This window comes from Eschrichtius robustus, chromosome 12, assembly GCF_028021215.1.
Source record: "Eschrichtius robustus isolate mEscRob2 chromosome 12, mEscRob2.pri, whole genome shotgun sequence".
Taxonomy (NCBI): Eukaryota; Metazoa; Chordata; class Mammalia; order Artiodactyla; family Eschrichtiidae; genus Eschrichtius; species Eschrichtius robustus.
Genome location: NC_090835.1, coordinates 42,735,776 through 42,748,672, shown reverse-complemented (window position 1 = coordinate 42,748,672; position 12,897 = coordinate 42,735,776).

The following is a 12,897-nucleotide window of genomic DNA, read 5'->3' as shown; positions in this document are numbered from 1 at the left end:
GGCTTTGTGACATTTTCCTGTGTCTGAGCCGTGAAAGTTATTCAGCCGCCCAGAGCCTGAGTCTGTCCATAAATATTTAAAATAGTGAAAACATAGCCTCCCTCGTAAGACTGCTGTGAGGATTTGGAAGGTCAAGTTCCTGGCATGTAGTAGGTGCACAACCCATGTTAATTTCTCCTGTTCCTTGCCTTGTGCAGACCGCCTTAGAGTATGATACCGAGTGTTAACTCACAAAGTCAAAGAAGTCATTTTTTTTAATGTGAAAATTTTCTCATTTTTTGTTTGCTTCATTGGCTTGAAAAACCTTTATTCCATGGCTCTGGCCATTTGAATACAGGAAAATTAAAAATCATAATTTTATAGATTATTAGACCCACACAAGCAGCCAGTGTAGACAGTCCGGTGGTAAAAACCACTCTGATATCTTAAAACCCCTCTTCTCTAATTTGTACTATGCTTTTCCCCTGCAAGTCACCCAGAAAAATGAGTGGGCACAATGGTACAATGGTACAATGAGGAAATGCTTGAGGGGTGTGTCTTTGTAGCTGGTGTGGTCTGACTAGCCTGGAAGATGGGGAGGGGAAGCCAGAACACGAAACTGCAGGCCTGGAAGGACCAAGGCCTCGTCTTGTCCAACAACCTTGTTCTGTAGGTGAGGAAACCGAGACCAAACAGCTCATTAATGGCAAGGCCAGAACCCTAAGCAGGTGGCCCAGTGCCCTGTCGCATTACTACCAGTCTGCTGGCAGTCTTGGGGATGCTCATACTGTATCTAATGCTGATACTAATACTGTGGGACCTCCCTTATAATGCAAGTATCTGGGAGCCAGGGCTTTGAACACAGAGGCGAATGGCAGGGACTTCAGACTTCATCAGGAAGGGCCAGCACGCTAGAGCTGGCTGCACCACAGTTGGCACAAGTGCAGGACACCCAGAGGCAAGGCCAGCTAGCCAGACATCATCTGAGACAGGCCAAAGGCCTGGAGGTCAGCTGGCGAGTGGGACGGGGAGTTTAAAGTTCACCTGGTGCCTTTCAGCTTCACTACCCACTCGCCACTACTGGGAACAGGACTCAAGAGCAAGGTGAGGTCTGCAGTGAATCCTGTGGGTGTCCCACCCCAGACCCCCTTTTCAGGCCTGCACACCCATCCCCCAGCTGCTGGGGGTGTGGTTGCTAATATCTCCCAGTTGCCTCTTTCTATGGAGAACTGGGCCAAGCTAAATGGGAGCTGCCAGAGAGGTGTTGCAGCCCGTACCCCCAGACTTTGGCCAACGACTGAAATGGGAGGACAAAAGACCAGCCCTTTGCATCAAGTGGAGAGAGGGTACAACTCTGTGGTGCAATTCCTGCTCGAGAGCCCCCATGGGATCAGGCTGAAGCTGACTCCAGCTGAGACCACATCCTTGCTTTGCTCCTTCCCTGCCCCATCCTGATTCCTCCACTCCCTTCCTCCTGAGAGCACCCTTCAATCAATCCCTTGTATGAATCTCTACATCTCAAGCTCCGCTTCCAGGGACCCCAGTCCTAGACAAGATCCCTCCTAGAAAGCCTTAATATGGTCCATTTATTGTGAGTGGTGCTGAATACATTTTGACCCAGTAATGGTTCTTGTCCTTGGCTGATTCCCCGACCTCTGGCCCCAGCTCTCTCCTTTCTCTGGGTAGGTTCTGTCTTCAGTCCCTGCCCCCGACAGCAGAGGCATCTGAGTGCAGCTGTTACTTGGCCATGTGGAGTTGTGACTCCACATGGAGTCAGCTTTGGGGGCAGCATTATACAGGAGCAATATCCTTCTTGCTTATTGAATCTCAGAATTCATTTCACACCAAAGACATCAAACAAACCCAGACAATACAAGGCAGCTCCATGGTTATGACTGGAGGAGATGAATTGCATTGTTCATCCTCTAAAGTTGTGTTCTGTTCCTTATCAGCCTCGTCTGAAACCTCAGACTCGAGAGTAAAGATGTTTCTCCAGGCGGAGTGGAAAGTTTGGTCTGCTTTGATATGTGTCGGAGATGATAGACTTGGGATGGGAAAGATAGAAGACCTCCCCAGCCCACTCCCTGCCAACAATCTCCATCAAGCCTTTGGCCCTCAGATAGGTTTCAATATCCTGTGCAGCTGACCTCTGACCCACATCAGGAATACAGCCTTTATATACCCGCTGCCCAGAGAAGCCCTCTATCACCTTCTGCAGAGGGAGGGACCCCCAAAGAGCCCCTGAGTTGAGAAAGCAGAGTGGCCTCTGAGAAGCAGGTGCCTGCTGGGGTTAAAATATGTAGAATATATGCATGAACATTTGTTGATAAATATTAGCCACGGTCACTGGGGGTGCTGGGGTTGTTGCTGCCATTGATTCCTTTATCTTATGGAGGGTGTTTTCTCAGTTTTCTATGATGTAGCACTTGTATAATAAAGAAAAGTTTTCAAAACAGGTACAGAACAATTCCATTTTTAATATAAATAACTACTCACAGACACGTATACATGTGTAAAAATAGACTGGAAGTATATTCACCAAAATGCTGGCAGGGCTTATTTTTGGCTAGTAGGAAGATGAGTTCTCTTTTCCTTCTTTTTTATGTGTCCTCATTTCTAATACTTCTACAATGGATAGATAGTATCCGTGTTCAACAAGAGTACAAGGATGATGCTCTGCAGCAAAGTGTCCTTTCTGAGCAGCGTTAACCACCACGGGGACATGGTGACAACCTGGAGCTGGCACTGTGGGATGTGCCTCTCAGGCTGGGTGAGACGCAATTTGGAACTCAGTGATTCAAGCCTTCCAGGGCCAAAAGAGAAGACTGTTTCAGGGCAGAGGAGAGAGTTGATGGGGCTGTCCACTCAGGGGTAGCTCTTTATTTTTTGATTTTTTTTTTGGCTGCGCCACACAGCTCGTGGGATCTTAGTTCCCTGACCAGGGATTGAACCCGCATCCTTGGCAGTGAAAGCGCAGAGTCCTAACCACTGATTCGCCAGGGAAGTCCCCCAGGGGTAGCTCTTATAAGAGAGAGGCCAGCAGAATCTGTTCCCAACTGTTGTCCCCATGTGCTCCTGCCAATGCCCATCCCATTGTAGGTCCCCCAGATGGCCTTCCTATGGCCCATTCTTCACCTGCTTCAGGCTATGGCTCTAGGTCAACCACTCCATTTTAATGTCCTTTGTGCCTTTATATGGGGTCTTTTATTGTGTGTGAGGGAAAGGGGAGGGCAGGATGAGGTGGGGAATAATCTTTATGTTCTTAAAGCTGTTTTATTTTTTTAATCTTTTATTGAAGTATAGATGATTTACAAGGTTGTGTTAATTTCTGCTGTACAGCAGTGATTCAGTTATACATATATCTACATTCTTTTTTATATTCTTTTCCATTATGGTTTGTCACAGGATACTGAATATAGTTTCCCGTGCTATACAGGAGGACCTTGTTGTTTATCCATTCTATATATACTAATTTGCATCTGCTAACTCCAAACTCCCACTCCATCCCTCCCCCACCATTCTTCCCCCTTGGAAACCACAAGTCTGTTCTCTACGTCTGTGAGCCTGTTTCTCCTTCTTAGATAAGTTCACTTGTGTCATATTTTAGATTCTACATGTAAGTGATATCATATGGTATTTCTCTTTCTTTCTGACATGTTGTTGATGATTTTTTTAAAGTTTAATTTTGTTTATTTTTTTATACAGCAGGTTCTTATTAGTTATCCATTTTATACATATTAGAGTACATATGTCAATCCCAATCTCCCAATTCATCCCACCACCAGCCCCCTGCCACCACTTCCCCCTTGGTGTCCATACGATTGTTCTCTGCACCTGTGTCTCAATCTCTGCCCTGCAAACCGGTTCATCTGTACCATTTTTCTAGGTTCCACATACATGCGTTAATATACGATATTTGTTTTTCTCTTTCTGACTTACTTCACTCTGTATGACAGTCTCTAGATTCATCCACGTCTCTACAAATGACCCAATTTCATTCCTTTTTACGGCTGAGTGATATTCCATTGTATATATGTACCACATCTTCTTTATCCATTCATCTGTCAGTGGGCATTTAGGTTGCTTCCAGGTCCTGGCTACTGTAAATAGTGCCACAATGAACGTTGGTGTGCATGTGTCTTTTTGAATTACGGTTTTCTCTGGTATTGCTGGGTCATATGGTAATTCTATTTTTGGTTTTTTAAGGAACCTCCATACTGTTCTCCATAGTGGCTGTATCAATTTACATTCCCACCAACAGTGCAAGAGGGTTCCCTTTTCTCCACACCCTCTCCAGCATTTGTTGTTTGTAGATTTTCTGATGATGCCCATTCTAGCTGGTGTGAGGTGATACCTCATTGTAGTTTTGATTTGCATTTCCCTAATAATTAGTGATGTTGAGCAGCTTTTCATGTGCTTCCTGGCCATCTGTATGTCTTCTTTGGAGAAATGTCTATTTAGGTCTTCTGCCCATTTTTGGATTGGGTTGTTAGTTTTTTTAATATTGAGCTGCATGAGCTGTTTATATATTTTTGAGGTTAATCCTTTGTCCGTTGATTCGTTTGCAAATATTTTCTCCCATTCTGAGGGTTGTCTTTTCGTCTTGTTTGTAGTTTCCTTTGCTCTGCAAAAACTTTTAAGTTTAATTTGGTCCCATTAATTTATTTTTGTTTTTATTTCCATTAATCTAGGCGGTGGATCAAAAAAGATCTTACTGTGATTTATGTCAAAGAGTGTTCTTCCCATGTTTTCCTCTAAGAGTTTCATAGTGTCCGGTCTTACATTTAGGTCTGTAATCCATTTATAGTTTATTTCTGTGTATGGTGTTAGGGAGTGTTCTAATTTCATTCTTTTACATGTAGATGTCCAGTTCTCCCAGCACCACTTATTGAAGAGACTGTCTTTTCTCCATTGTATATCTTTGCCTCCTTTGTCATAGATTAGTTGACCATAGTTGTGTGGGTTTACCTCTGGGCTTTCTATCCTGTTCCATTGATCTATATTTCTGTGTTTGTGCCAGTACCATATTGTCTTGATTACTGTAGCTTTGTAGTATAGTCTGAAGTCTGGGAGCCTGATTCCTCCAGCTCCGTTTTTTTCCCTCAAGACTGCTTTGGCTATTCAGGGTCTTTTGTGCCTCCATACAAATTTTAAGATTTTTTTGTTCTAGTTCTGTAAAAAATGCCATTGGTAATTTGATAAGGATTGCATTGAATCTGTAGATTGCTTTGGGTAGTATAGTCATTTTCACAATATTGATTCTTCCAATCCAAGAACATGGTATATCTCTCCATCTGTTGGTATCATCTTTAATTTCTTTCATCAGTGTCTTATAGTTTTCTGCATACAGGTCTTTTGTCTCCCCAGCTAGGTTTATTCCTAGGTATTTTATTCTTTTTGTTGCAACGGTAAATGGGAGTGTTTCCTTAATTTCTCTTTCAGATTTTTCATCATTAGTGTATAGGAATGCAAGAGATTTCTGTGCATTATCTTTGTATCCTGCAACTTTACCAAATTCATTGATTAGCTCTAGTAGTTTTCTGGTGGCATCTTTAGGATTCTCTATGTATAGTATCATGTCATCTGCCAACAGTGACAGTTTTACTTCTTCTTTTCCAATTTGTATTCCTTTTATTTCTTTTTCTTCTCTGATTGCCATGGCTAGGCCTTCCAAAACTCTGTTGAATAATAGTGGTGAGAGTGGACATCCTTGTCTTGTTCCTGATCTTAGAGGAAATGCTTTCAGTTTTTCACCATTGAGAATGATGTGTGCTGTGGGCTTGTCGTATATGGCCTTTATTATGTTGAGGTAGGTTCCCTCTATGCCCACTTTCTGGAGAGTTTTTATCATAAATGGGTGTTGAATTTTGTCAAAAGCTTTTTCTGCATCTATTGAAATGATCATATGGTTTTTCTTCTTCAATTTGTTAATATGGTGTATCACATTGATTGATTTGCATATATTGAAGAATCCTTGCATCCCTGGGATAAATCCCACTTGATCATGGTGTGTGATCCTTTTAATGTGCTGTTGGATTCTGTTTGCTAGTATTTTGTTGAGGATTTTTGCATCTATATTCATCAGTGATATTGTTGTGTAATTTTCTTTTTTTGTAGTATCTTTGTCTGGTTTTGGTATCAGGGTGATGGTGGCCTCCTAGAATGAGTTTGGGAGTGTACCTTCCTCTGCAATTTTTTGGAAGAGTTTGAGAAGGATGGGTGTTAGCTCTTCTCTAAATGTTTGATAGAATTCACCTGTGAAGCCATCTGGTCCTGGACTTTTGTTTGTTGGAAGATTTTTCATCACAGTTTCAATTTCATTCCTTGTGATTGGTCTGCTCATATTTTCTATTTCTTCCTGGTTCAGTCTTGGAAGGTTATACCTTTCTAAGGATTTGTCCATTTCTTCCAGGTTGTCCATTTTATTGGCATAGAGTTGCTTGTAGTAGTCTCTTATGATGCTTTGTATTTCTGCAGTGTCTGTTGTAACTACTTTTTCATTTCTAATTTTTTTGATAGGAGTCCTCTCCCTATTTTTCTTGATGAGTCTGGCTAAAGTTTTATCAATTTTGTTTATCTTCTCAAAGAACCAGCTTTTAGTTTTATTGAGCTTTGCTATTGTTTTCTTTGTTTCTATTTCATTTATTTCTGCTTTGATCTTTATGATTTCTTTCCTTTTGCTAACTTTGGGTTTTGTTTGTTCTTCTTTCTCTAGCTCCTTTAGGTGTAAGGTTAGATTGTTTATTTGAGATTTTTCTTGTTTCTTGAGGTAGGATTGTATTGCTGTAAACTTCCCTCTTAGAACTGCTTTTGCTGCATCCCATAGGTTTTGGATCATCGTGTTTTCGTTGTCATTTGTCTCTAGGTATTTTTTGATTTCCTCTTTGACTTCTTCAGTGATCTCCTGGTTATTTAGTGACGTATTGTTTAGCCTCCATGTGTTTGTGTTTTTTACGTTTTTTTCCCTGTAACTGATTTCTAATCTCATAGTGTTGTGGTCAGAAAAGATGCTTGATATGATTTCAATTTTCTTAAATTTACTGAGGCTTGATTTGTGACCCAAGATGTGATCTATCCTGGAGAATGTTCCGTGCGCACTTGAGAAGAAGGTGTAATCTGCTGTTTTTGGATGGAATGTCCTATAAATATCAATTAAATCTCTCTGGTCTATTGTGTCATTTAAAGCTTGTGTTTCCTTATTAATTTTCTGTTTGGATGATCTGTCCATTGGTGTGAGGTGTTAAAGTTCCCCACTATTATTGTGTTACTGTCGATTTCCTCTTTTATAGCTGTTAGCAGTTGCCTTATGTATTGAGGTGCTCCTGTGTTGGCTGCATATATATTTATAATTGTTATATCTTCTTCTTGGATGGATCCCTTGATCATTATGTAGTGTCCTTCCTTGTCTCCTGTAACATTCTTTATTTGAAAGTCTATTTTATCTGATATGAGTATTGCTACTCCAGCTTTCTTTTGATTTCCATTCGTATGGAATATCTTTTTCCATCCCCTCACTTTCAGTCTGTATGTGTCCCCAGGTCTGAAGTGGGTCTCTTGTAGACAGCATATATATGGGTCTGGTTTTTGTATCCATTCAGCAAGGCTGTGTCTTTTGGTTGGAGCATTTAATCCATTTACGTTTAAGGTAATTATCGATATGTATGTTTTCTTAATTGTTTTGGGTTTGTTTTTATAGGTCCTTTTCTTCTCTTGTGTTTCCCACTTAGAGAAGTTCCTTTAGCATTTGTTGTAGAGCTGGTTTGGTGGTGCTGAATTCTCTTAGCTTTTACTTGTCTGTAAAGCTTTTGATTTCTCCATCGAATCTGAATGAGATCCTTGCCGGGTAGAGTAATCTTGGCTATAGGTTCTTCCCTTTCATCACTTTAAATATGTCATGCCACTCCCTTCTGGCTTGTAGAGTTTCTGCTGAGAAATCAGCTGTTTACCTGATGGGAGTTCCCTTGTATGTTATTTGTCATTTTCCCCTTGCTGCTTTCAATAATTTTTCTTTGTCTTTGATTTTTGCCAATTTGATTACTATGTGTCTTGGTGTGTTTCTCCTTGAGTTTATCCTGTATGGGACTCTGCGCTTCCTGGACTTGGGTGGCTATTTCCTTTCCCATGTTAGGGAAGTTTTCGACTATAATCTCTTCAATATTTTCTCGGGTCCTTTCTCTCTCTGTTCTCCTTCTGGGACCCCTATAATGTGAATGTTGTTGCGTTTAATGTTGTCCCAGAGGTCTCTTAGGCTGTCTTCATTTCTTTTCATTCTTTTTTCTTTACTCTGTTCCACAGGAGTGAATTCCACCATTCTGTCTTCCAGGTCACTTATCCGTTCTTCTGCCTCAGTTATTCTGCTATTGATTCCTTCTAGTGTATTTTTCATTTCAGTTATTGTATTGTTCATCTCTGTTTGTTTGTTCTTTAATTCTTCTAGGTCTTTGTTCATTCAAGAAATGAATCTTCTCGATCTTTGCCTCCATTCTTTTTCTGAGGTCCTGGATCATCTTCACTATCATTATTCTGAATTCTTTTTCTGGAAGGTTGCCTATCTCCAGTTCATTTAGTTGTTTTTCTGGGGTTTTATCTTGTTCATTCATCTGGTACATAGCCCTCTGCCTTTTCATCTTGTCTATCTTTCTGTGAATGTGGTTTTTGTTCCAAAGGCTGCAGGATTGTAGTTCTTCTTGCTTCTGCTGTCTGCCCTCTGGTGGATTAGGCTATCTCCTGACTTATTTCACTTAGTATGATAATCTCTAGGTCCATGCAGATGGCATTATTTCATTCTTTTTTATGACTGAGTAGTATTCCATCGTGTAAAGGTACCACATCTTCTTTATCCATTCATCTGTTGATGGACATTTTGGTTGTTTCTATGTCTTGGCTAGTGTGAATAGTGCTGCTATGAACATTGGGGTGCATGTATCTTTTTTAATTAGAATTTTCTCTGGATATATGCCCAGGAATGGGATTGCTGGATCATATGGCAACTCTATTTTTAGTTTTTTGAGGCACCTCCATACCGTTTTCCATAGTGGCTGTACCAACTTACATTCCCACCAACAGTGTAAGAGGGTTCCCTCTTCTCCATCCCCTCTCCAGCTTCTGTTATTTGTAGACTTTTTAATGATGGCCATTCTGACCAGTGTGAGGTGGTACCTCACTGTAGTTTTGATTTGCACTTCTCTAATAATTAGCCATGTTGAGCATCTTTTCATGTGCCTGTTGGCCATTTGTATGTCTTCTTTGGAGAAATTTCTATTTAGATATTCTACCCATTTTTCAATTGGGTTATTTGTGGGGTTTTTTTGTTGAGTTGTACGAGTTGTTTGCATATTTTGGAAATTAAACCCTGTCGGTCACATCGTTTGCAAATATTTTCTCCCATTCTGTAGGTTGTCTTTTCATTTTGTTTATGGTTTCCTTTGCTGTGCACAATTAAAGCTGGTGTTTTAAATTCGCTTCTTCTCTCCTGTTAGTTATTGTTTTCCCTTCTACTTCTCCCTCTCCAATTCAGAATAACAATTAATAACAATATTATTTATGATGATGATAATTATTATTAATTTCTTTTAAATAAATTTATTGATTTATTTCTTGGTTGTGTTGGGTCTTTGTTGCTGCATGTGGCTTTCTCTAGTTGCAGAGAGTGGGAGTTACTCTTCTTTTCGGTGCGCGGGCTTCTACTGTGGTGGCTTCTCTTGTTGCAGAGCATGGGCTCTAGGCGCGCGGGCTTCAATAGTTGTGGCACATGGGCTCAGTAGCTGTGGCTCGCGGGCTCTAGATCGCAGGATCAGTAGTTGTGGCGCACGGGCTTAGTTGCTCCACGGCATGTGGGATCTTCCTGGACCAGGGATCGAACCCGTGTCCCCTGCATTGGCAGGCAGATTCTTAACCACTGTGCCACCAGGGAAGTCCCAGATAATAATAATAATAATAATAATAATAATAATAATAATTATTATTATTATTATTATTATTATTATTATTACCAGTGCAGTCCTCCTCTAGAGGTTGCAGAATTATCTAGGAACACAGGAGGTGAGGTAGGGTATAATGTTAAAGCTTATAGTAAGAGACTCAGCATCTTTCTTACTAGGTGAACCAAAGAATATGGCATTTAACTCAAGACAGGGTACGCCTATGATCATAAAATATTCTAAAATAAAATTCCAAATTATTACAATGACAGAAATCACAATTCCAGATCATTACACAGTGTGAATCATGATTTAAGTCCAGAGTGGCTAAGTGTACAAGGAAGGCCAAGAGCTAGGCTGCAATTCACAAGTATATCCTCTGGGATAGAACAACACGGAGCCTTGGACTGCTGGGAAAACAGCAGGGACTCAGAGACACTGTAGCACAGCCACTGGGAGGGGGTGGGGAGCTCTTCTAGGTTCTGAACAAGGTTCACACCTGCAGTCCAGGGTCAGACCGGGGTGGGATAGAGAGCTATGGGGTCAGCAATCTTTCCCCACCCCCCTCCCTGCCTGCTGACCCTCAGGAAGTCTCATAGAACTTCCCAGGAGCCCAGGAAGGACTCTGGTCACAGAGTGAAGTGGGGCCTGCTGGGTACCCCCAAGGTAAGTTATTTTCTCAAGTGCCAAAAAAGCTTTCTGGGAGACAGTTTGTACGAAGAGTCAAAATGAGGCCTTAGGATGTTATCAAGATGCCAATTATTTTGACTTTCATCAGTGCCTCTGTGAAGCACAAAAAATAACAGGCCCTCAGAGGCGCACTAGCTCACCCCAGTACTTTAAGGAGACAGTTCTGGGAATACTCAGGCAGTAAGAACACCAGGAAAATGCTCAGGGTGAGGGGAGGAGAGAGGCCTTTAATTGTCCTGGGTGAGCAGCAGCCATGCTACCAGCCCTCAGAGAACCACAGTAAATCTCCATCATCCTCAAAATATGCTTGGACCCTGGCCTGTCCCAGGGCATGGCAGAAATTACCACGCATCAGCACTTGTGTGGGGGATGCCAAAGCTGGGCTGCAGACTGTGCGATTCTGGTAGCTGGAGGTGAGGAGGGAGAGAAGGCAGCTTAACTCTCCCCGTCCTTGTAGCTTTAAACCTTTTAACCTAGCTGAGAAATGGATGATTCTTCCCCAGTGAAAGGAGAGAATTGGAACAGTGAAGACCAGCCCTCTTCTTGCCCCTGTTGTCAATGAACGAGTCATTTCTGTGCGGTGGGGGAGGGGCTAGGCCAGGTGAGAGGGGACACCTGCTCTGACCTTCTCTCCATTCCTTTCTTTCCATTTTAACTTCTTCCATCCTTCTCCCTTGATGACTCCTAGGTCATGGAGATCCAGAGTGTATTTTTGTCTGAATCTCCCCAGTTGAGTTCTTTTGGGACGCACTCTACCCAAAACATTGGAATGGCCACCAGGCTGATGACCTCCATCACTCAGGAGACTTAAAGAATGAACTGAAATCTGGGAATTGCACACGTAGGCGCACACAGGCTACCGTGGCACACTTCCTGTCCCGTCAAAGACGTACTGATTTAGTACTTTAGTAAACTGCATTTTTGGAAGTGTTTCACTACTGAGATGATGCATATCAAACTGACTAGGAGCACAGACCCTGGAGCTGAGCCTGCCAGCGTCTTAACTTCCTTTACCCAGTGGATGGTCCCAACTTAAAGAGACCAAAAGGACACAGGCTCCATCCTCACTTTGTAGTCTCCTGCTTAGAGCTCTGGCTCTTAGAAAGCAGCCAAAGTCAGCATAGTGAACTAACCGGTCATCCAATGTGTGTGTATGTGTGTGTGTGTGTTTGCGCGCGTGTGTGTAGAACGATCGATCAATAGATCTAAATACGTTTTAGGTGTGTGTGTGTGTAAAAATACATAGATAGAAAGTTTTATCAAGTGCCTGAGTGTCTCATTTAAAAAATTGATGCTCTCCGGCTCCTTTGCATTTGTGACTACACAGAATCTGACAGTGACAGGGGTGGGTCAACAGAGGATCAGACTCTGAGGGGCTAGCTCCTAATTCACCTAGGAAGGGAAGTTTCTGGTGATGAAAAAATAAGAGTCAGGGAGGCAGAAGACCCAGGTTTGGTTTCAGCTCTGCTTTTTTGTGTAGCTATGTGATTGTAGGCAAAATGCTGAACCTGAGCCTCGATTTTCGTCTTGGAAAAATCAGGGAGGGTGACTGTGTGTGTGTGTTTGTGTGTGTGTGTGTGTGTGTGTGTGTGTGTGTGTATTGTCCTAGGAATTCTTAATATGCCTTCCAGAATTACAAATGCTATGACTATATTAAAATTGACCAAGGTTAGGAAAGTTATTTTCTCCTGCTAGTTACCACAGGGTTGGAGAAGAGAGCAGTTCACAACTCACCTTGCTTTGGGGTATAAGAAGGTTTACAGTGACGCATGAGGCTAGCGGATTTGCATTACACTGAACTTCGCCAGTGTCTGGATCAGGAGATAGAGGAAGACTGCCACCCTCACGCTTTCCTCTCTAAGGGGCTAGCTTCTGCTAGAGATATCCTGGACCCCTAAGAGACAGAGGAACAATTGAAGCTACAGGGCAATGACCCAGACTCTCCTCCAGACATTCCTGTGAAAAAAGGGTCCCATTTCTTTGATATAATAGAGACATCTTGAGATAAAAGGAGGCTACATACTTTGAAGGTTCTCTTCCACTAGTACACAGCAGTTCTCAAATTTGAAACACATCAGAATTTGTCACAGGGCTTGTTAAAGCAGATTGCTGTGCCCCACCCCAGAGTTTCTGCATCTGTAGGTCCTGGGCAGGGCCCCAGTTCTGCATCTCTAACAAGTTCCCAGGTGTTACTGATGTTGCTGTTCCAGGGACACCACTTTGAGAACTATCAAGAACGGTACCTAGTATTCACTAGAAGAGTATGCTCTAGAACAGTTATCAAGTATTCACTCAAAAGTGGGGAGGA